Raw genomic sequence first — 25,579 nt, 5'->3', positions numbered from 1 at the left:
TAAGAGAAGGCTCTTACACTGGCAGTCAGTGATTTTGATTCTTTCTTTTATATCTCTATAACTACCTAAGTGATAACAATACACCTAAATTCTTAGCATATAGGCCTTTACAGACAGGCCTGAATATCTATATCCTAACAGTAACATCGAGCATCAGCAAAATGTGGGTCTGTTAAAATTTGTTTCTCTCTATAGAGATGTAGTAGCACAGAGTGGTAGTCTCTTTTAAAAAAAAATGCTGCATCTATCCATTTATTATTCCAACTCTGATATACATTCCAACTCTCCTTGGAAAAACTTGGTTTAATTAAAATGAATGGGATCTCTTGGGTGAGTGAGGACTGTAAAATATGGAGAGGTGGTGTGTTTATCTGATTTACCCATCAGCTAACTAAAATATCTTTAAACATACGAATTGTGAGTGGCGCCTGTATGGACACAGAAAGAATGGACTTGTGGTAAAGGATGTTTTTTCAGTTTCCCACTCTGCCACAGACTTCTTGCTTGTCTTTGGAGAGACCAGGTGGATGAGGTAATATCTTTTATTGGACCAATTTCTGTTGGTAAGAGAGACAATCTTTTGAGCTTATACAGAGTTCTTCTTCAGGTCTTTGGACAGTCAGACAGCTCCTTTGTTCCTAAATTCATCATTGGTAAAATGAAGATATTTACTTTCCCCCACACTTAGCCTATGTCTGTACAGTGCCAAGCTCAGTGTGCCCCTGACCTTGGTTGTGGCTTGTATTCACGGCAGAAGTACAAATAATAATAGGAACAGAAGAACAAGCAAGAAGTGAGAGGCCCCTGATCTCTTAGGGGACTACAAGAGCAGTCCCTGTGTAGAGAAAGGAGGGGATAGGGAGAGCAGGATGCTGGAAATCAGTGAGAGGGTCTGAGAGGAGGCCTAACAGCAGGTGTAAGGTGCAAATCCCGATGTACAGCAAACAGCTCCAATACAGATTTGTCTCTGCCCCTTATACTGGGCTATGACATTATAGTCATGCTCTCTAGTCCTATGCTGTCAACAGATAAAATATTTCATGCAGCTACATAACTGAACTACCAGAGTCACCTTACTTCTAGTGTTAAGATTAATTTTTTATAAGTAGGTTTGAAAATAAATTGCATATTAAACTATATAGCATTGCCTACTGAAAAAGCACTATAATGGGATTTCCTCTCTCTTTCAAATGTGCAGATATTGATGGATAATTGCAATATTTATTGGTGTAATGGTCTGGTGATGGCTGTAAAATTGACAGTCTTTCCTTTGTGGCTTGAATTCTGAGCTCTAGCTCCCTGAGAGCAGATCAAAGGGCCAGGCATTGGAATGGAGCTGTTGATAGTCTGAGTGCTTTAAAAACCTTGTTCTACTCTGAGTGACAACTGATAAAATATTTTGTAATGCTCCAGTACCCTAGTGCTGTCAGAAGGTTAAAGGACAGTACTGTGTTCGCCATATAGAATTTAGCACTGCCTTAGAATTACTGACGGAACAATCAAGCTGTGAGGCTGTTTCAGATACCTCTTTGTCTTCCCTGCAATTGTGAACCTTTCATGCGCTTTTTTCCCCCCAGCGATTTCCCTCCCTGCTCTCTGCTTTACTAATTAAAATTCTAATCACTCTGACAGCCAGAGCTATGGAAAAAAATCATTCTTCCATGCTGGAGAAGGTAATTTCAAGGTGTTTTAGCTGCCAAAGAAACAAATGGAATTTAGACAAAGCAGCTAGTTGTCATAAGAGGATGAGCTAGTTGTGCTGTCCCATTTCACAATAATAAAATATTAAACTTTAAGGAAAAAGAGAGAGTTTCCCTCTTGCTTTACATTATTGCCAGAGAGACAATGCAGCTTGGTTTAGCTTTTTGTGTACGTACAGATTTTGTGTACATTTGTTAACATCAGTATGATTTACCTTTCTTGTAGTGAATTGTGGTGCAATGAGATGTTAAACATTTAACTTGGTTTGATATGTGATTTGCAGATGATGCATATTCCTTGCTTGTGTGAGTTGTGGTTTGGAGCATTCATTTAAATGTACAGGAGCATGCAGGCATGTATTTAAAATAATAAACAGTTCTTGATGCAGTGATATGGGTTTGCACATATTGGAATATTTAAATCTTATAAAACATAAAATATAACAATATTCAAATCTCACTAGGTAATCGTATTAATGAAGGATGACCTAGTACAGCAAATTTCAAAACTTAGTCTTTCTTTATTAACTATAATAATGAGGCATATAAAACTGTTCTTATGCATGCTTGTGTGATGCTGGCTAATAGTGACTTACCATCATATCACAACATCCTGGTACACATCTATTTTTATGTTATATTAATATACATACACATAGGTTATCTACAAACAAACATATTTACACATAGCAAAGTGGACGCACACAGCACCAGTCCGGCCCTCAGATCTGTACCATGTATTTTTCATAAATGGAATAAATTAGGTGATTAAGGGGTTTATATCTATCTCCATGCTTAAAAACTAGGCATGAATGAACCTATTTTGATATAATAAAAAAATGACTCCATCTTTCAAACCCACCGAGAATTTGACTGAGATTTTGGAAATATTTGCCAAATTTCCATTGCTGTTTTATTAAACTGAATGGCCTTGCACTTCCTAGGCTCTGGCCCAAATGAAGAATAATTTGACTGAGAGGTTTTTGGAGCAAGTCCAGTCTCAGGGATTTTGCAGCCTGATTTCTCTACTATGTTTGGCCATTTGTCTCTTATCTCAGGTAGTGAAAGGGGGAGAGAGGGGAGGAAATTCTCTGGGAATTGCAGGTTGTCAATAGCACTGTGTTGTATTGGTTTGCTTCAGGACTACTTTTAGGTAGCATACAGAGAGAGGGGCTACACACACCCAAATCTACAAACAAAAGAGTGAGAGAATTCAATTGTACTGCACATCAGTAATGGTTTCTGAAGGTGACAGCAGGCACAGAAAGCACATACTTCTTCTCCTCCCCCTCACTTCCTATTCACCCTCCTCAACCTTTTATTATTGAAGAACAGAATTAGTTATTTCAATTATTCTGACAACTCCTCAGCTACTCCGCTAGGGCCATCATTCATTTGCTATTGACTGTACATGTTCTGCATGTGATTCCTACTGCTCATTCTTCACTTACGTGAGGCTCAAGAGCAACAGGGTATCTGAGTCTTACCTTGAAAATGCCAGACTTCTGGACCTTTGCTTGCAGGAACAGATACTAACTGGCTGAGGTAACATACACTTGCTATAATCACTTTACCAAGGTTCATGAGACTCTTGCCAAAATTCATCTCCTTCCGCTTCAACAGCTCATTCAGCCAGATGAAACTCTAACTGCTATTACATAACTGAACATGTTCTTTATACAAAAGTAGTAATCACTGAATATTTAATTTGAGAGGGAATTTGAGAATTCTGTGCTAAAAAGGGTTCATCACTAAGTGAAGTTATCCTTCTCACCCAATTTCTGGAGAATGAAAAATGGACCAAAATGAAGGAAAACCAAGATCTCAGCCAGGCCTCCTCACACTAATTTACAGTCTAGTTTTCTCCTCTTCGACACAATAATGGATAATTAAGCTAAATTTTCAAACCCAGGAACTTTAAAGAAAACACAAAATTCTGTGTTCAAAAGGGGAAATTGGGAAAGCAAAACATGTGGTTTATCATGGACCATGGGTGTGGGAGGTCAGGTCTAGTAGTCAGAATAGTGGTGGTCAGGCTTAATGGTTGGTGCTGGAGTCAGGAACTGAGCAAGGCTGGAGTGAACTAGAGCAAGGCAGGTAGAGGAGCAATTGCAGCTGAGGCCTGAACAAGGAGCAGCCATGGGCCTAAAGCTGGGCTTAAGAGCACATCTGTTGGTTCCGCTGGCCAATCAGGTGAAAGCCAACTGTGATTCAGCTGCAAGTCCTCAGTTGCTCACCAGGCAGGTGGAGCTAGCTGGTCCCAGGCTCAGCTGCAGGCTTTAATTCCTGATATGGTTACACAAACAAGCACCTATTTTACATGAAATTATTCATGGCAGTAGAACTTCATATTTTACTTGTGAAATTACTTGATCGCACCTGTCTGTGCACATTTTACAGGTTCAGTGATGTTACAATAATCGAGGTGACATTTTCAAAACTAAACATGTTAAATATCTGTATTTTTTTTAGCTCATTACATTTATATAGACCTTAAAATTTTAGATAAGTTGGTGAGCTTCTGACTACAAGGTTCTGGTGGGTCCTTAGCTGAACATTATAAACATTTTTTAAACAGTTTGGTTTACAGAATGAACAAATGTTAGGAAGATTCTTCTTTTCTCTGAATTAATGCATAATGAATAAAACCCAGCATTTACATCTTAATGAAAAAGCAGGTTTCTAGAAAGCAAGCATAATAGCTACTGAGTATCAGTCAATTAAGTTACCTCCAGTGTCACAGTCCCTCTATCTAACAATCAATTGCTCCATATATCTGCCCTTTGAAATCAAAGTGTAAAACCCATCTAAATAGTTTTTGTCCTGGAAGAGTAAAAACTTTAAGTAAATAACTTCCAGAACTCTCTGTTGGATGCCACAGAGATTAATTTGACACCAATCATCAATATAATATCAAATGTTGATGCCAAATACATAATTTAAATTATACCAGTTCAGATTCTCAGCCAGTGTAAATGAGTGTAGTTGGAGCTATGCTTGTTTATGCCTACTGAGGATCAGGCCATTATATTGGCCATTAAAGGCCTGAAACAGGTTGTGCATCGGCTCTTGACTTTAAGGACAGCTAGAGATTGATTATGGCCAAGTTCCAGTTCAGCTCAGAACAAGGAAATTCTGGGAGATGTAATTGTCATGCTGTCTAGAGTGGCTCGAGACCATGAGTGCCAACCTCAGGGAAGACACCCCAAACTGGTGGTATGTTCTATACTTAAATTTCACCAATCCAGTAACAAATGTGAACTCCTGTAACAGTCTTACCATGGAGTCACAGACAGTCCCTTATACCCTTCAGTCTATCTTGCCACCCAGACAAACTGAGCTTAGTGATAAATGGTCACTTACACCAAAAATCACACCACATTCAACTTGCTTCCAGTCTCAAGAGACCAGTCATGTACTCTAGAGATTTTATACCAAAGACCACTCCAATAGCCAATCTTGTAATAAACTATCTGAAAGTTTATTAACTAGGGAAAAATGAGTTATTTACAGGTTAAAGCAACCAAACATATACACACAGATGAGTTACCATCTAAATCCTAAGAGTCACAGAGTTGTTGTGATCTGTCAGTTCAAGGTATCTGTCAGGGCAGACCCAGGGGTAACTCCTGAGGATCTCTGCCTCAGTTTAGGGTCTCTGTCAAAGTTCAAATAGCGAAGAGAGCTGGAAATTTTTCCTGTCATTGTTTTATTTCCTTTATTCCACTTCCAAGTCCACAGGAAGAACTTCCTGGCACGTAACATTCCCAGGTGCGTTAGGGCCATTAACCAATCCTTTGTATTGCGATGTTCCTTGTGGCCCATCTGATACTGATAGTCCTTTTGAATGCGGGGGGAGGAGTGGAATGATTGCTGTGCCTGGATTCACAAGTTCAGAGCAAATATTTTCAAAGTTATAAATGAAAATGTACATATTTCCTTATAGCATGGACTACAGACATTACAAGTGAGATTAGTGCATGCAGCAACTTACAAATATTTTGTAGAGTCTAAACACAAAATACTTTCTTATAAGACTAACACCTACTTTGAGCAAAACTAATGTACAGGTGACCTGGTCTGGTCTCTAGCTATCAGTCTGTCAGTACTTAGTGCCTGCAGCCTGGGCAAGAGCTGGCATCTGGCCTGCCAGCCTCACAGTAATTCCCAAAGGAATCCTGGGAATTGTAGACTGCTACAAAGCATGGGGAGGAGTATTGGGCACAGCCTTCTCTCACAAGAGGAGAACCAAGAACCGGTGTAGTGCTTTCCACCAAGAGAAGTGGAGAAATAACCCAGGAAAGGTTGTGGGAAAGGGATTGTAAGGAGGCCTGGAGATAAGCAATAGAAAGGAAAGAAATCTTGGGGAGGATTAAACCTAGTCAAGGAAGAGGCCCAGGACAACAAAAGTAATAGCATGGACTTCAAATCTGATTGTTTCACTTGTCCTTGTTTAGAAGCCCCAGGCTGCCATTTCCAGTGAGGGGTGGAAGAAGCCCTGCTTCACTTCACTGTGTCAAGTGAGGATGACTACTTTGGCCTGGAGCTGGCAAAGAAGAACTTTAGACTTGGGAGAGTTAATTATTATTGAGTAACCCTTCCTCAATGAGAGCTGAAGGATTTTTCTGTATTTGCTTCTAAAGGGAGGGCTTTAGTTTGGCTCACAGCCACACTATACTCTACCAAAAGGGAAACTGAATCACAAATTATCCTACCATCAAAAGACTGTCTCCAGAAGGAAAACCAAGGAGCACCAGTGGAGAAAGGGAAGTTGCCATGCTGGTAAATTCAGGTCCCCTAATCCCCTTTGATCCATGCTCCAGCTACTGTTGTTTTAGAAATGCATTTTGCCCTTTTCCTCCTCCTCTTTCACTGCCAACTTATCCCTGAGTTGCTGGGTCATTCTTCAGTCTTCCATCATTAAGGGGAAGGCTTTAGTGAACAGATGCATCTTGCCTCATGCACTGAAAAATTGTTGTTGCAGCCATGTTGGTCCCATGATATGAGAGAGACAAGGTGGGTGAGGGCATATCTTTTATTGGACCAACTTCTGTTGGTGAGAGAGAGAGAAGCTTTTGAGCTTTCACAGAACTCTTCTTCAGGCTGACCTGAAAAGTCAGGCTTGGGCTCATTCTGGTCTCTTGTGCTTAGGAGTAATGACATTACCTTCCATCAAGAATGTTCTGCTCTTTACATCTGAATGTCAGCTTGGGCTTCCTCAGCATTTTTGTTGAACACAGTGGTTGATGGGTGGAGAGGGAGAGTCTAAGGAAACCAGGCCATAGTCCATTGAGGACTGAAGTACTAGAACTAGGATGGGTGCTAGTACAATCACATACCGGGCCATATTTTGGGCTTTTAAAAGGTTTTGCATTTTCTAAATCCTGCAGTTGGGGGTACGGCTACCTGTTTTGCATATACGTTCCAAGGTGTACAAAAATGCAGATTTTTGCAAGCACAGATAGGTGCACCTGCAGGTTTTTTTGGGTGCATTTCAGAAGCTCATTAAATATATAGCTCATACTATGCCTACTTGTGTGTGTGAGGAAAAACTCCATACAGTACACTTCAAAATACTGTATCATAAAATTACTTAGATATCTGTATCCTCCTCAAAAATATGCAGTGATATAATGAACATTTTAAATCCACTTTTTGCATATTTTTGTAAGCTCCTCTCAGTATCTGAACAAAATCTGTACATTTATGTTGTTTGGAGATTCGAGGTGATGAAATAGGGTTTTGGCAACTCTTCACATAACAGTTTGAGCTCTCATTCTCTTCATTTCCTCTCTCAGCAGCCAGCAAAATGAGCTGATGTGAGGAAAATGTCTGCCAAGGAACTTTAACAGGAGGCAGTTTTTAATTAACAGAGGCCAAAGAAGGTGATAACCCCCAGGGTAGTGAAGAGAAATTAACATGGAAAAGCAGTTCCTCGCTTCTGTGGGTCCCAAAAGGCCAGTCGTATTAGTGGTGTCTGTTCTGATTGAACCTTTGCTGTGTCTTTTTATTGATTCACTTGTCAGAATCTGACAAAAACACTGCTGGCCGTCAGTTGTTTGTTCACAGTGGAAGCTTATGGCTAGAAATGGCTTCGTTGTAAAACATTCAGCATAGCGAGGTCTGTCACTGTGGTTAGCATTTCCCAGAAATGATTAATGTTGTTAGACTTAAAACTAAACTAAACTAGACTAAAAGCCTACTGAAATGAATGCAAATACAATCCACAAATTCTCTCTAAGTAACCATTTCATCCTATTAACTATTTGCCTGAGCTTAGAGTAAAATGTTTTAATTATTAACCTATTTTAAAGTCAGATTTCAGGGAAGATAATCCCACTGGCTGTTTCAGAGAGATTTTAGCCATTTAATATATCTGGCAATTGTGAAAAGCATTTTTAAAAATATCCTACAAATAAATATTTCAAGTTTCTCTTCCTAAGATGAAAATGAATAATAAATAAAGCTTGTAAGTGCTTGAGGAAAAACCTGCCTAGAAAGCTAAAATAAAAAAAATTAGTAAATAAATAAATAAGTAAATAAATAATGTTTCCACATTTATGAGCTTTCGGAGCCTGATCCAAAACCAGCTGAAATCAGTTGGCTAGAAGAGCTCCTGGATGAACTCATGCTCTTACTTTGAATATTTCTTCTTCACAGTTGATTCCAAACAAGAATGAGCACAGTTCAAATATATTTGAACAGCTTTAAAATATAATGACCAATGTTTGCCTTCTCCCTTCCTGCTTCTTAAAGCCATGGAATGCAATTGCCTCTGTTTCAAAAGTACTTTTCACACATTCCCATCCATAATGCGAGACCCTAGCTATAATCTTTAGTTAACTAATTGGTTTATTCAGAAGAAAGTGTGCTCCTCCAACTCTAATCTGAGGAATACAAAGCACTGGTCCATATTTTGTATTTAGCTCCTGTTTTTGGATAGCCAGTCATTCACAACATGATTGATTTAAGTTGTATTTGCTATTTGTAAATATTGGCTAAATAGTTTGGAGTAGTAATTCTCAGACTATCAGTTGTCAGTTGTCTCAGACTATCTGTTTGCTTTGCTCTTTATTATTTCTGTAGTCTGGTTGGTCACCTAAGTTGTCCAGTGTTTTTGTTTCATGATTTTATGACTGAAACATTTTTAACAGCAGACTACAGTTCATAGCTAATAGTGAATACTGGATAATTAATTTCTAGTGTGACTTTTTTTGTAAAACTTGTGAAAACTTAGGGACTCACAAACAATGGCAATATTTATAAATCAGTTGGCTTCCTATTCGACAAGCTCTAGTGTTAAAATAGCTTCTGTGCTTATGAAGACTTTCCTGTTCAGAATTCATACTCTGAAATATTTTAAACCCTTTAAAAATTCACCAGTCCATCGTGAAATAAGTACAAAAAAAGCAGGGTTGGGTTTTGTGAACAATACATTTTAGTGTCAGTGAAAAATGCCAGGTGGAAAATCCTCAGCCCTGTGTACATCCTTAGTTTATCCCCAGGGCAGGCACAGAATGGACAGCCATAATGGTTTTTCCATGTTAATTTATGAGTGTACACTAGTGCCGTTCTGGAAGGGCTAGCTCCAAAGGTGAGGTGTTAATTCCATGTGTTCAGCCTTGCTCTCTGTCTTCCATGAGTGGTGCTGATTAATTGTCACTGAAATCTTTTTGTAGTATGGTCGGGCACTTGTTCACTTCTAGAAAGTGGACTTATTTCATGTTCAACAAACAGCCATCAGATATTTGTTTTTGTTTTAAAGCATTTTTATTTTAAAGCATTTTTTTTTATTTTAAAGCATTTTAATTGTTTTAAAAGCATTTTTAATAAACTTTTTTTTCTGAATATAAGCTCATCTGTCCATGATAACTTGCTTACAAAGATTTAGCTAAATATGATGGAAAGTGGCTAAGATACAATCCACTAAAATAGAGGGTGGTTGTTTTAATGGAAATGGCAAAGGACATTTAATAATAGAAGCATTGGTAACATTAGGCATAATACAACTAGGGAGACATGACAGATATTTGCCCAAATTTACTTCTGAGCCCATAAGACTTTACATATTATTTGGTGATTCATATCTGTAAGGATCACACTTTCTGAGCACAGAATGCAGACCGGACCCGAATGCAGTAGACATATTAAGGGAAACTGCCAGAAGATAACTTGGGTCACAATCCTTTCCAGTTCCAAAACAAAACCTTATATTAGTTTCCAGATGAAAAATGTACTGTATCTGGTCATGGTGGAGGTTGTTTTTTATTCTTAATTCTGCATGTCACCATTTAAGTCAAGACAATGGATGCTGAGAACATTTATCCCCCTGAAAACAAATGCTAGAGAAAGGATTGACAGATGATATTTTAATTGGTTTGACCTCTAAAGTGATTAAATAATAATGAAAACTCTTCTGTTTAACAACTGCTTGAGGTACTTTATATTCTTGCCTCAAAGTGTAGCAATTTCTAGCTAGTAACAGGGTGATTGATTTTTCCATATCAAATACAATGTTATAGTCTATTGTTTCCATAGCAAGCATATAGCATCTGTCTTCAAACTCAGACTGCAGTCCTGCACTATCCAGTAATACTTTATCTGACCACATCCTTCCATTACAAGTATGAGTGGATTAATATTGATTTTTTTCCTCTTGTCCAAGACTTCAGGTCCATCTTAACAGCAATAAATTACACAGCTGAAACATGAGGATGTTCTTGCTCCTCCTTGCTCTTCATAGTGTGGATTATTATTTTGGCTGAAAAACAATTTCTGATGTTCTTAACCCATTGCAAGACTATAAAGGAAAGGCTGTGCACAAGTTTAAACACTTTTGTTTGGATTATGTTGCCAATAATAATTCAGAGTTTCCAATAAACCCAGAGCCCTGGGTTCCAGTAAAAAGCTCCTGACTCTATCCTGTCAAGAGCAAATCACTACAGTTTGCACATGTCAAGAATTGGAAATAATGCAGGTTATGAGAAGGCAGAGAGTAGGATTCCAAGTTGTGAGAATTTACTACTCTGATTATAGGAAAAGGGAGGGAGATATAGGGCAAAGGGTAGAGAGGGTGATAGGTTTGTTATTGCAAGTCAGTCTTTATTCTTTCTCCCTTGATTTAGAAGTGTAAGTACTTATTGGCTTAAAAGGATGTGTCTATTGATAGTGAGGCTTAAATGAATGCCATTCTTGGCACTGCTGCTTTAGGTGTACAACAATATGAATTAAATGTCCCTTAGCTGAAGCAGTCTTCAGCCATCTCTTTTGTCTGCCACGTGTCCAATCGTCTGTCTCTCTGTTCAGACCAACAAGAGACCTGAGGCAAAACCCTGGATCTGAACACTCTTGGCCAGAAGAACAGTGTTCAAAGTTCATATTTAGATCTAAATTTTGCATGTTGGACTGTAAGGGGTTGTGCTCACTACCATGGCGCCTCCTACTGGTTGCTCCAGGAATTAGCTCTGTCCTAGCCATGGAGCGCCCTCTGCGGCTGGTGTCCGGCCCGTTGCCCGCTCGGCTGTGCTGCGTGAGACCCGCGTTGCTCCCTGGCTTGTGGCATCCTCTTCTGGCCACAGTCTTCTGGCTGTGCCCCTGCTCTATTCTCCACCATTCTGGGAATCAGCAGTCCTTAGTCCACACTTGCCTTCATGGCCACCTGCCGCCCCAAAAGTCTAGTCCCTTGCCTCAGGGACAAGGCACAGTCAATCGGCCACGCTCCTCCTTGGTAAGATAAGGTGAGGTGTAAGGGGGGAGGGGAGGACAAGATCCGCCCACTATTCTGGGTCCCGACCCAGGGACCCTCTAGCGGCAGCCTCCCACTGCCCTCCTTCAATCCCCTTTTCTCCCTGTGTACCCTGGGCCACTTCCCCTCGGGCCTTGCACCTTCTTGGCCCTTTTCGTCAGGGGCTGCCACCTGGCAGGTAGCAGGCCGGAGCTCTCTCTCTGCTCCCCTGAGCCTTCCCAGCACTGCTGTAGTCTAGGTGCTCTGTCTGCAGGAAACCAGTCCTTCTCCCTTGCTTGTCAGGAAGAGACTCCTGTCTCCTGTGCTTTGCAGCCTTTATATAGGGCCTACCTCGTCCTGATTGGCTGCCTTTCTGCCCTTCTCTGATTGGCTGGGTTCTGCACAGGCTGCCTCCAGCCTGCTTTACCCCTCCTCTGCCAAAGTGGGGCAACTGCCCCACTACATGGGCCCATATCTACATGAAACCACTTGCTACATATAGGAACCTTTTTATATCATGTTCTTTGGAAATGATTAATTAGATTTTTCTACCATTTAACATAACCCTCGCTGTGACCTGTGTACACAATAATGCATTGATAGCAGTGTGTGGTTGCACTGCAATCTTGCTACCACAGTAGTTTTAACAAATGCTTAATTCAGAACAGTAATGCTTTTATGCAGCTGGAGACAAATTTGCAACAAATTGATCACCATTATGGGTTTTTGAATGCTGAATACATATTTTTTACACTAAAAGTGCTACCATATGTAGGCCAACTATTGCACCTGTTAAAGGGGGCTTAAGAGCCCTGGAAACTAAGATGAACCTTGCAGAGCTTCTTAAAACTCCCTCCTCATGGTGCAGGATTCGGGGGCTTTGGCTCTCAATCTTGTGGTTCCATGGGAACAATAGTCCGCCATTCCCAAATAGAACTGCTCCTCGGGCTTTATGTTTGGCCCTTTATGCTTTGCCTCCTATAAAAAGGAAGCTCTTATTGGGCAGTAGACCTATGCCCATACAAAACCTCACTCAGAAGAGAGGTGCAGCTGCCGAACCTGAGTTTTGATTACTTCAAACAGCAACAAATTAGATGCAGATGTCTTCTGACTAGGGAAGAAAAATACTATGGAAGTAAAGTGGTTCCTCATATTCCTAGCCTCCATGCCAAAAGCCATGAAACACCACCAGAGAAGATTCCATGGTCCAGGTACCCAAGGAAGTGAATGCTGAGAAGCTGGGATTCCATATACCCATTAAGCTGAAGTCTACTGATTTCTGCTACTTTCCCTTCATACAGGTGATGTGAACCCAGTTTGAACAACTCAAGAGAATCCAGGGCAGGTAGCATTCATTCAGACTTTTATATTCTGTAAATACGTTTCTAACGAAGCAGCCCATCTATAAATGTATCTAAGAAACACATAACTGCCTTTCAAAAAGAGCTAGAAAGCATTATTGGTTTTGTTAGTTTACAATAAATGTCAGAGATGTAGAAAATTGCTATTATTGAGTTAAAGAAAAAGAATCCTAACAACTCAAACCAGAAAATACATATATGGTAAACACTGTTTTCCATGTTTCAGAGTAGCAGCTGTGTTAGTCTATATTCGCAAAAAGAAAAGGAGTACTACACAAGTACTCCTTTTCTTTTTACTGTCTTCCATAGATCTTTTTTCTTAAATGAGTACAAATTACTATTTTTCAACTGCCATTCACATGTGATCAGCACTATAAAAATACATCATGTAGCAACAGCATGGCTTTGTTCAGACTTGAAGTTGTTCTAACAGAAACTCTGATCCTTCTGTTTACCACAGATATCTCATCCACTCTAACAACCCTGCACCTGTTTGTGCCAACATTTTTCTGCTGGTATGTGCTTTGTGCAATATGTAGCGTATTAACTAAGCAGGGATTTGCCAGGGATTTCTTAACTGAAAGTCTTGTGGTTAAAATGGCTATTGAAATATCCAAATAAAGATCTCCTTGCCAGTTATGTTCTTTTACCGAGCTGTAACTGTACCTTACAGGCTGTCTTATAATGAAGCTTCTGTTACAGCTAATAAAACCTCAGCTATAAATTCATTTAATAAAATGCGATCAACTTAATTGAAAAGATTAATGCTGAATACAGTTTTTTGAAAAAATATCACATGCTAAAAAAGAGAAGTTTACTTATAATATCTTGTTCTGACTTGTACACAAAACTAGAAGCAGCGACAGAATAATATTCTCAAGTTTTAAAAAATGACAGAATAGTCTCAGGGAAAAAAAGATTTGAGATATTACGAATATCCTATTCCATCCATTTCTGAATTAATTGGTGGATGCTATCTCTCAGGAGAAAAGCAGAAACTAAACTGCAGGAAAGGGAAAACAACTACGAAACTGGATCATTTACATATGTAAATCTGCAAGGTTAAAGGGAATCTGAAAGTGCCCTTTTCCAATGTTTATATTAGTACCAATTAAACTGTTTGGTAGATGAGGTTATCCTAGGTTAAATGGCTGTAGCTTGTATGTTACTGACGGATATATGAATAACTTGTAGTCACAGGGAAATAATTCTCACCAGATGGTTTAACTGATGAATTTAACCTCTTTCGCTTCACAAATTGTTTGCAAATAGACTGTTTCTTTGTTTGCTACTTGCAGTTGCTCTACTCAGTACTTTATATAAACAAACTTCAATGAATAGATTTCTTGCAAACTTTTCATCGCAAGTATTTTGAGTATTTAACTGAGAAATTTGACAGTCATACTCTGCAAGTGACCATTTAAGACACATGGTATGATTTCTATTTGCTGATTGGATGACCTAAGCTTTGTAGTGAGGTAGATGTCTCCGGGACTTTAATTTCCTCAGGGATGGTGGGAAGTATGTTCTGTTATATTCAGGTTATTGAATCACACTCCTCACCATGATATCTGAGTTCCTCTACTGCAAAAGAGTTAGCTGATAAGCTGGCCAAAGGAATTTAAATGGGACATTGTAAAATATTTTCATATTCTTTTTTCTGTCAGGGTAAAAAAAAAACATTGAATTTGGCTACATATGCAGCTGCAAGATTTTAAAATACCTGTAGCTTTCTGATTGAGGGGGGGAAAACATTTTAAGAAGAAATCAGGATTGGTTCATAAAAACATTTCAAAAAATGCTTTTGTTAAAAGTGGGGGGCTAAATTTATAATTAATATTTATTAGTAATCAATAGGTTCATCACCTCTAAATCTATCCTAGAGTAGCTGTCATTAGTGTTGGTACCTAATGCTTGTGCAGGGAGAAGTGTAATGCAATTGAGGTACCTCAGGGTAAGATCCACAAAGGGGACTTAAGGCATCTCTATGTTGCCTCATAGTTTGAACTACGAGAGTGGGAATAGCAGTGGGCACCAAAGTAGTGTGACCACTGACGTATCCCCAGAATACAGGACATCCCCAACCCGCCAGTGTCAGCCTGTCTGGGTGGCTCCACCCCTTCATGTGTTGGCCTGCCTGGGTGGAACTGCCACCGCCTGGGTGAGCCCACTTGCTGCCTGCATCAGTCTGCACAGAGGCACTATCCCCAGCCCAGCCCCCTTGGCATTCTCCTGCATTCACGGTCTCTGCCTCCTTTCATTTTCACCAGGCAAAGCCACGTCCGGTACCAGACAGGGACAATTCTGCACAAATCTAGGACTGTCTGGCTTTAAACTGGACGAATGGCCTCCCTATCCCAAACTGCTGTGCTGTCACTTCTCCAGGTGGATGCTGCAGGCATGAACTGAAAGATTCCCAGTTTTCATTAATGTAGTCCCCTTCAAACAGGATGACATTAATGTGAAGTAGGAACCTTTCAGTTCATGACCCTAATGAGCACGTGGGGGAGTTACAGTGTAGCACTTTGGTACGTACAGCTACTCACACTCCCACAGTTCAAACTGCGGGGCAGTGTGTACATGCCTTCAGACTCAGAATTGCCAGGCGTAATGTTTAGGTGCTTTCTGCCTAATGAAAACCAGAGCCTCGAGTTAGGAGAGCAGGCTCCCTATACAAATCACGTGAGATAGGTGGGGCAGCACCTAACTTGAGAATCGCTTGGCACTTAAGCACAATCTATGCACCTGGGTGCCTTGACTGAGGTGGCTGTGTGTATGCCATGCAACAAATTTTTACTAGGGAACTTCACCAGTAGAAACTTAGGTTCCTAGTGAGAGTAAATGCCTACAGGGTTAGGAGACAAATAAGTGGGGGGTTTGAAGGATCTAAATTTTGGATTTAAGCCCCTAAAATGGCAGTTAGCCTCCTAATCTCTTTGAGGGCCTAGCCCTAACTGTCTGTTTTACTTGTTCTGTTTTTCTCTGTTATTGATCAAAGTTTTTTCCCATCATTATTACAGTATGATTGTTTGGTTAAGCAACTGATATCAAACCTTATTTTTAAACAAATTATTCTGTGAATTCTGTTTGAAAAGTTATTGAGCAATGATAGCATTGAACATTTATTAACAGATGATTAGAAGAACAGAGGTTGTATGTCTTCAATTCGATTATACTGTGTAATATATTTTTTTCTTAACAGAGTTAAATGTTTTACCCATGCTTTTTATCATGGAATGTAAACTACCAATATCAAAACTATAATTTAGGAAATTAAATGTGAAAACCATACTATTATCAAAACCATCTTATCCACATAACTATATCACAGTTTCATAATATGACCACCTACTTTATTCGTATTATAGTTTCATTTAAAATGTTTAAAACAAAATATGTCACACACAGTTGTAGTCATCTTCTCATTAGCTCTTTGAGTGTCAGATCCAGTAAAAATAACCACAGGACTCTCAATGGCCAGATTGTATAACGTACACTCCTTTGTTGAGAGCAATGTTCCAACCTCATCATCCCAAGAAGAGCATGGTAGATTGTACCCACCACGATGGTAGGGAGAAGCAGGCCATGTGTGGCCTTCACACAATTCTCAGCTGGGGTGGGGAAGACTTATTATTCCTCATTCCTTGCCTCCGTGTACTTGGGCATCAACTAAGCACAATCTAGCTGAAAGTCGTGCAAAAGTATTCTGTGCAAAAGTTTTGCAAAAGAATATATGCTGCTGGTTTTATAATTTGTGGGACTCTGCTTTGCTGGAGAGGGACTTGCATGTACAGTGACCTGGCTGACACTGTAAGTCTTGGAGATTGTGTGGAGCAAGCTGGAATGCAGGGCACAAACAGTTGCTTGTGGTGGTTTGTTCATTGGCCTGGCCCTGGGTATATAGAAGTGTTCCCAGTGCTTCTCATACAAGATCTAAACTTCCCACTCTGGTACACATGGACTTAGTCCATATATTTTTTATTACTAAAAGTATTATCAACCTCTGAAAAATGAATATGATGAGTTTTTTTCATATTGATAGATTTTGTGGCCAGAAGGAATCATTAGATTCTTTAGACTTTCTGTAGAACACGGGTCATAGAATTTTACCCATTACCCATATAATCAGCTCAGTAACGTGAAGGTTATTGAAAAATATTCTTTTTGTAAAGAAATAATTCACACAAATATGACTTCCAGCTCCCTCATGTGCTATTTGATGTTGTGGTGCTCATGATTGAGCTTTACATGACTTCCTCATACTTCTGTGAAACCTGGGGATAAAATCTGACATTTTCAGTTTTTGCAACTTCTGGGGAAAAAGTAGATCTGTGGGAATTTTACATTATGAAGCTCCAAAACATGGAAAACTTGCCTGTTTTCAGGTTGCACTTCCACATTCAAAACTCAGTATATGGTAATCAAAGGATTCCGTAGAATTTGTAAACATTTGAAGAGAGCTTAACCCAATGATTGGTGTTGATTCAAAACACTTGAACAAGCTGGGCGTGAACAAGCATATAGTTACATTTGTTTGTAACTCTCCTGAGTTTTGAAGGGTGTTTGGGATTGTTTCAGGACAATGTGTTAAATGATGAAGCAGGGTGGTTTTGACTGAATTTTGCTTAGTTTTAAAGTTGTTTTGATCTGTAACATAAAGTGAAACCCATAGGGTTCCAAACTTATATGATCCAGAGCATAGCCAAGAACCCCTAACCTAACTGATCATTAACTACATAAAAATATCCAACCTGGAGGTCATTCTTGTATTCACATTGCAAAGTTATGGAAAATACATCATCAGGTGACTATTTTTTCATGGCAGAGAAGTAACAGTTGAATTGCACATTGCCATGGATATATAGTATGCTGTTTACAATGCCATTTTCTTTCTAGCAGTTAAATAGGACAGCAGAACTGCATTATAAAAGCAGGACTGCTTTCATTATTGGGTTTATAATATGTACTATATTGTGTATTCTTGGAATAAAGTAATTAGATTAGAAGTGTTATGTGTGTGCTTGTTTACCGAAAAATAAAATAAATGTGACTGTATCCAACCAACCCAATATCAGTATTACCTGCATTATATATGTTACACACAAAAAGCTACGTTCAAAAACCAAAAACAAACAAAGTAAGGTTTCGTAGATTCCAAGGACAGAAGGAACCATTGTGATCTGATCTACTGTGCAACACAGGTCATAGAACTTCACTAAAATAATTTCTAAAGCATATTTTTCAGAAAAGTGTCCCATCTTGATTTAGAAATTGCCACTGATAGAGAATCCACCACAACCCTTGATAAATTGCTCCAATGGTTAATTACCCTCACTGTTAAAAATCTAAATTTTATTTCCTGTCTGAATTTGTCTAGTTTCAACTCCCAACCATTGTGTTAATCTTTGTCTGTCAGATTAAAGAGTCCTCTATTATCAAATATTTGTTCCCCACCTAGATTCTTAGAGACTGTGATCAAGTCTCCCCTTACCCTTCTCTTTGTTAGTCTCAAGAAACTCAATCTATTTAGTTTATCACTATACATCATGTTTTCTAATCCTTCATTCATTCTCGTGGCTCTTCAGAGCCCTCTCCAATTTTTCCATATCTTTCTTGGACTGTGGACAACAGAACTGGACACAGTGTTCCAGCAGGTTTCAGAGTAGCAGCTGTGTTAGTCTGTATCCGCAAAAAGAAAAGGAGTACTTGTGGCACCTTAGAGACTAACCAATTTATTTGAGCATAAGCTTTCGTGAGCTACAGCAGTGGTTGCATCAGTACCAAATGCAGAAGTAAAATAATGTCTTTATTCCTACTATATTCCTTTGCTTGTGCATCCAAGAATTACATTAGCCCTTTTGGCCACAGCATTGCACCAGGAGTTCATGTTGGTTTGATTACCTACTGTGGCCCAAATCTTTTTTCAGAATCTCTGATTCCCAGGATAGCGTCCTCCATCAGTAAGTATGGCCTGAATTCCTTGTTCCTAGAGGTATATATTTACACTTAGCCATATTACAACCTAGTGTTTGCTTGAACCCAGCGTACCAAGTGATCCAGATTGCTCTGTATGATTGACCTGTCCTCTTCATTATTTATCACTCCCCAAATCTTTGTCATCTGCAAACTTAATCAGTGATGAGTTTGGTTTTTTTCAGGTCATTGATAAAAATATTAAATAGGATAGGCCAAGAACCTATCCCTGTGGGACTCCACTAAAATCACACCTACTCAATGATTATTCCCCAAAGGCAACTGCTCAAAATTAGGAAATGCTAGAATTACGGTTGCCTGTGTCACCATAAGTCAGCTGCTTTGTACATGTACAATAAGATAATCTTTAATAACACAGTTGAACGCTACTTTTTCCATAGCACCCTAGGCTCATTCTGTGCACAGGATAGATCTTCAAGGGGGAGGGAAGTGGATTGTATGGTGAAGGAAACTGTTGCCTGTAGGATCCCTGCTTTATTTGTTGCAGGAGTTGGAAGGCAAGTAGTCAAAATGAGGCAGGAGTTCGCAGGAAGAAAAAAAGGTGCTCTCATGGTGCAAGCAGTTGAATTTTGCCCTGGAAAATTGGATTCTATCCCTGCCTCTTCTAAAAACATCTTACTAAGCAAGTTATTTAAACAGACTTTTCAACCCCACTCCCAGTCCTCCCTGTCCCAGTGTCCAGTCCCAGATCACCTTCTTCATCTTATGCTAGCTTCCAGTCCCAATCCAGACTCCACCCCAAGACTCCTTTCCCAATCTACTCCCTCTCCCCTGCCCCGAGCTCCTCTTTCCTCTTCATTCAAGCTGAGTGAGGCACCTTCCTTTTACATGTTGCCTGGGCACCAGCAGTGGGATCACTGAGAGTACAGGAGAGACAGTCTCTCCATTCCAATGCCAGCCCCATCCCAACCTGCAGCAGCACCTGCAGCCCTGAGCTGAAGCATGTGGGAATGGCGCACATGCATTCCAGTCACATGTAGGAGTGGTGAGGCCAAATTTGGGTGGATTTTCCTGGGGACAGTAAAAGACACATCCCTGACACACAAGTCATTCCCGTCTGCTCAAAAAAATTGGGATGCTAGTGTTTCCCAATGAAAAGTAATTTTTGTTTAAACACATCAAAACTATGTATTTTCCCCTTATTTCATTCTTAGAAAAGTCTAAACTGTTTTGGCTGAAACTTTCCAAAAGCCAGCCTGATACAGACACCAGGCACAGAAAATTTCATTGAAGTTTGGCAAATGTATAAACAACTGAAAGCAGGGATCTTATAATGGGAAGTGTCAGGCAACCATAATAGGTGTCGTTGCCAGTAATAAGAATAATTTCTGCTATGTATCCATGCTTATAAAATGCATATTTTTCTGCTTTGAGCTTTGTATTTAAAGGGCATTAGACAATAACAAAGTACTCTTAAACATGGATTATAGATTAATTAGCCCCACAATAGACATGTATACAAGTAGTCTGGGAAATGAGTACTTCTTCATGATATTGTCTATTTAAGTAGCCAACAACAGAGTATTTAAGTAGTTACTACAAGAATAAAGATCAGCCAAGATTTTCAAAAGTGAATAATGATTTTGGGTGCCCAACATGAAACCCTTTGAAGGGACCTGTTTTTTAAGAAAGTGTTTAGAAAATTAAGCTCTTTCAAAGTGTCTCAAGTTGGGCACCCAAAATCATTAGTCACTTCTGAATATTTTGACTATTTTCTATTATAGGTTAATAACAGAAATTGAATGTTTTTGACTCATTGATAGGTGGTTATTATGTCAAAGTACCCATCTTATATAAAAATAAATATCTGCATATGTAAGAAGGGTGTTGTATATCTGATTGATGGATTGGGTTACACTGACACACACACACACAATCTGGGAGATGCTGCTCTAACAAAACTGTCATATTGCTGTTTTCTCTGGCAGGGTTAAAGGGTATACAAGTTTCTTCTGTTCTGTAAACTGAAGTGATTTTACAGTTTGGAATTTTGGATCAGTCTAACAATGTCATCCATATTTGTTTATATTATGTGGAGTTCTCTCTATTTATAAAGGGACCCATAAAAACCTACTTTGGCTCAAACCATATGAGTATCCGGCTGTAACTGTGGCATTTGCTTGATGGCTGACCAACTTAAGCAAAACTGAACTTGCTTTATGGGGGAGCTGGGCACCATGCATAAAACTTTGCCCTGTATATTTTTAGTAATAAATATGGAGAAAGTTGTGCTCTACTGAATTTGGTATATCATAGACACAGAGACAAATGACCCTAGGACCTGACCAAATCCATAGGAGTAAACAGATTCCCATTTACTTAATTGGGCTTTGGAATGGGCCCCTACTGGGCATTCAGCAACAATTACATAAGGGAATGACTTGAACTACAGGAAAAAAGGAAACTCTTCTGACAAGACTTCCTGTATACTCAAGAAAAAAAGTACATAGAGCAACTCTGGAATGTATTTAATTCTCAAGTTGCTCTTACAGGAGACAGGTTGTTTATTTCTGTCTTTTGAGGATACTCAGGGCATAGTGGGTAAAATGTCAGCAATAAATATGAAAAATGGTAGCTGTAAATGCTAACAAAAGACATCTGTCTTTAATACTGACAGTAGAAACTGTGGAACATTTGTAAATGCAAAAATATTGCAGACAAGAGGAGCCTTTTGTTCAGTCATTTTCTTACTTTATTTTACTGCGTATGCAACAAGATTTCTATTTTAAGAAAAATATTTATTCTTTTCTTAATGTACCTAACGGGTGAAATCTTGGCTCCCCTGAAGTCAATTACTGAACTCCCACTGATTTCAGTGTGGCCCAGACTTCGCCCAAAATAGCCTCTGACAAACATCCAGTGGTTAATGGCAGAATGAAATAGATTGTTGTAGTACAAAATAAAAACACCAAAGATGCTATAATTACCTCTCATATTTAATTCAATTTAAAACATCCAATTTTATAGTTTCCCTGAAGCTGTTACTGAGTCTCCAGTCTGCAGCTCTGGTGTGTCATAGAAACCGTGGGAGCTGGACACAGAACTTAGGTCCCGCTTGCTATAGAGCACAGGGCCCTTGAAACTAATGCATAAGTAGCCCATCCATATACCATGCTGAAAAATCTTACTTCATTTCACAATCCACTGGTGGGAGCTCCATTGGTGTTAGCAACAGAGAGATCACTCTTGTATACAAGGTCCATTTGTTTTTACTACTGTTTGGTAAAATCACTTGGTTTTCCCTCCATACCATCTAACCCTACTGAGAGTAGGTCTAGGTGACTGTGACATACACAGGGTAAAATCCAGACTTGTGTATAGCTGTGTCACCCCTGCCCTCGAACTTGGGGTGCCCTTTACACTGCTCTACTGCTGTGGCCTCCAGTCTGAACTGCTCACAGCCTCCACTATGCAAGTCACTCCCAGCTATGTCTGTGTGTGCTGCAGCCAGTCAGCCACACCTTGGCTCTTACCAGCCTTGGTTATATTGAAGGGTGACCCCAACACACCCATAGTCCTAGATTTCCCCCCAGAAATGTCCTGTACTGTCCAGCCTTCTATATGAATTTGTATTGTCCAGGGAAGCCTGCATTTCTTTAATAGAAATAAATCCGATGAAGTGAGCTGTAGCTCACGAAAGCTTATGCTCAAATAAATTGGTTAGTCTCTAAGGTGCCACTAGTACTCCTTTTCTTTTTGTGAATACAGACTAACATGGCTGCTACTCTGAAACCTATACACACTTTGTTACCCCAAATGGAGTTTCCCAGACACTTCAATGTAAACACACTGGATTAGATCAAACAATAAAATAAGTTTATTAACTACAAGGAGATAGATTTTGAGTACAAGTAATGAGGTTTAAAAGTCAGAAATGGTTATAAGAAAAATAATGATAAATGGTGGTTAGTGCCTAACTTAACAAACTATGTTTCATTCAAAGCAAAGTTTTTCTCACCCCATGCTCTCAACAATCTTACTGGCCACATTCCTTAGGCTAGAACCCCTTCTTCTGTTTAATGGCTGCTTCCTTTGTCCCTTGTCATGCAGTGAATTGATGGGCAGAAAGAGAGGAGGAGGTGCCTTCTTTTTATAGTCCTGTCACCTCTCTGAGAGGCATTTCCAGTTGGGAAGAAGATGACAGGCAGCCTGTAGTAAAGGGAACTCCATGCTGTTTCTTTGCTAAGGTGTTGATTTTTTTTTTTTGCCACTGCCCCTTTTCCAGCCAGAAAATAGCCACTTAACAGATAAGGCCCATCAGCCTTGTTTACACCTGGATGAGGCATCAGCTTTCCCTTTGTCTCTGAGGAACCAATTTGGGCACTACCCAGACTTCTCTGGAAAACCTACTTTTGCTCGTGATCTCTGCTTATGTTTATAACTTTACATATAATGCTGCCATATGCATTTTGCCTTGATATTATTAATCAGCAAGTTGAGTTTTTAAATGATACCTTAAAAGGCACACTTTGTGTGACATTGCACTCCATATATTTATGGAAATATGCTTATGAGTGTGAATATAATGTAACTGGAATATGCTTCCTGCAAAAGGTCTCTTTACATTACAAAGCTTATAATCTACTGAGTGTGTACATCGTATTTGTATCATTCTTGTATCTAAAGCTAGAAATATGGAGTATTACTCTGAACTCCTGTTGTAACTATGCAAAGTGTGGGCCATTAATGGTGGCTTGGAATCTTGATGGCTCCCATTAACTAGGACAATTGGTTGTAAATGGCTCTGTTTACTTGCAGCCTTACTGTGTTCCCGTGAGTCAGCCCAGGAAGAATGGAGGCTTGGGGGTCTCACAGGACGTGAACATGTCACATGATACTGGATTCCATCTTAAACCTGGTGCTTTTCCTTTTAGAAGGAGGGGTGGGGACCCAGAGAGACAAAAGATTCCCACCTTGTACTAAACATATAAAAGGGGGTGGGACAGAACAAAGGGAGCTTCCAGCCATCAGAAAACCCCTAGTTACCACATGAACTAAGACTAACAAGGACTGTACCAGGGGAAAGGATTAGACCCAGACTAGGAAGGCGTCTAGTCTGTGAAAGAAGCTTATTGGAACATCTCTTGAGGGTGAGATTTACCTGTATTCAATTTCTGAATGTATTAGGCTTAGACTTGCAAGTTTTGTGTTATTTTGCTTGGTAACTTACTTTGTTCTGTCTGTTATCACTTGAAACCACTTAGATTCTACTTTTTATACTTAATAAAATCACTTTTGTTTATTAACAAACCCAGAGTAAGTGATTAATACCTGGGGGAGCAAACAGCTGTGTATAGCTCTCTATCAGTGTTATACAGGGCAGACAATTTATGAATTTACCCTGTATAAGCTTTATACAGAGTAAAATGGATTTATTTGCGGTTGGATCCCATTGGGAACTGCGTGTCTGGGTGCTGGAGATAGGAGTACTTGCTGAGCCATTTTCAGTTAATTCTGCAGCTTTGGGGGTGTGGTTCAAACCCTCGGTCTGTGTGCAGCAGGCTTGTGTGTCTGGCTCAATAAGACAGGGTTCTGGAGTCCCAAGCCATCAGAGAAAACAGGCTTAGAGGTAATTTCAGCACATCAGGGGACAGTCCCAAAGCGGTCTCTGTGACCGAACCCGTCACACTTTGTACAAATATTACAATAGTGTGTAGGTCTGGGCATGGATACATTCTGTCACAGTGACCACAAGTTTACACTTGTGAGTCCACCATTGCTTCTGATAGTGAAGATATTGGGGTTGGAGATTTTGTGAAAATTGGCTGTGTAGATAAAGCCAATAGGGCAAGTAATCCTAACGTCATGAATGTCCATGTGTACACAAAATAATTACACCAAAATATGGAACCATACTCAACATACAAGATAGATATAATCTGAGTTTAAATTAGTATACCTTCCCCAACCCCTGGGTCTGGGCAATGGACTAGCTACTCCAGTGAACAAGATAGTTGCTAAGTGCAGACGGTAGTAAATCACTTCATACACTTGCATGTATTACAGATAAGGAGGGACAGAAAAGTTTATTAAAGGTGCAATCAGACAGAACCAGTATGAAACTGAGAAATACACAATAACTATTAAGTCACCTGAAGGCATCCCAGCTAATCAAGATTACTGTTCAAAACTGAGCAGTAGCCATTACCATGAAAAATCAGAGGTTCCAAATGTAAGCGTATTTCCCAATTAAGTGTGCTTGGTTGAAATGTAATCTTCTGGAATAGCATATCCTGACTCTTATACCAGTCAGTGTCTCTTTCTATTGGAACATTTTATAATATCTACATATGCAAAGTTAAAATCAAATCAGGGGAAATGTTTTCAATGTCGGTAGAAAAAGAGCAAAGTTTTCCACACTGACAGCAACATAATTTCTACAAATATGGAAAGGAAGCCGTATGTATCTGGATTTTACTGTCAACCATTTGTTTCTCTTCTCAAATACTAATCCGCACCAAACAAATCATAGAGAGGGGCAGTGTTGACTTTTTACTCCTTAGGAGTCAATCATGTTTTTAAACAAATGAAAGAATTATACTAGAATCTTTTCTTCCCATCTTTTAGTCATTAGGGCAAAGTTCCTGGCTCAAGTTTTAGTAAAAATTTCGGTTGTTGTCATTGGCCAATGGATTTTACTTGACTGTGGGCTGTGTTTGAGGACCAGTGCTCAAGTGCAGAGGTCACGTGTGAATTTGTTATGCTTCCTGGTTAACTCAACAAAATAAATGAATCTGATGAAGTTCTCATGAAGTGTTTATTTTTTAGTGTTTCTCTAATATACAATAAATTGTAATTTA

The sequence above is a fragment of the Lepidochelys kempii genome, chromosome 5 (genome assembly GCF_965140285.1).
Source record: "Lepidochelys kempii isolate rLepKem1 chromosome 5, rLepKem1.hap1, whole genome shotgun sequence".
NCBI classification, from domain to species: Eukaryota; Metazoa; Chordata; order Testudines; family Cheloniidae; genus Lepidochelys; species Lepidochelys kempii.
The sequence above is the reverse complement of the archived record's forward strand: the minus strand, read 5'-3'. Positions refer to the sequence as shown.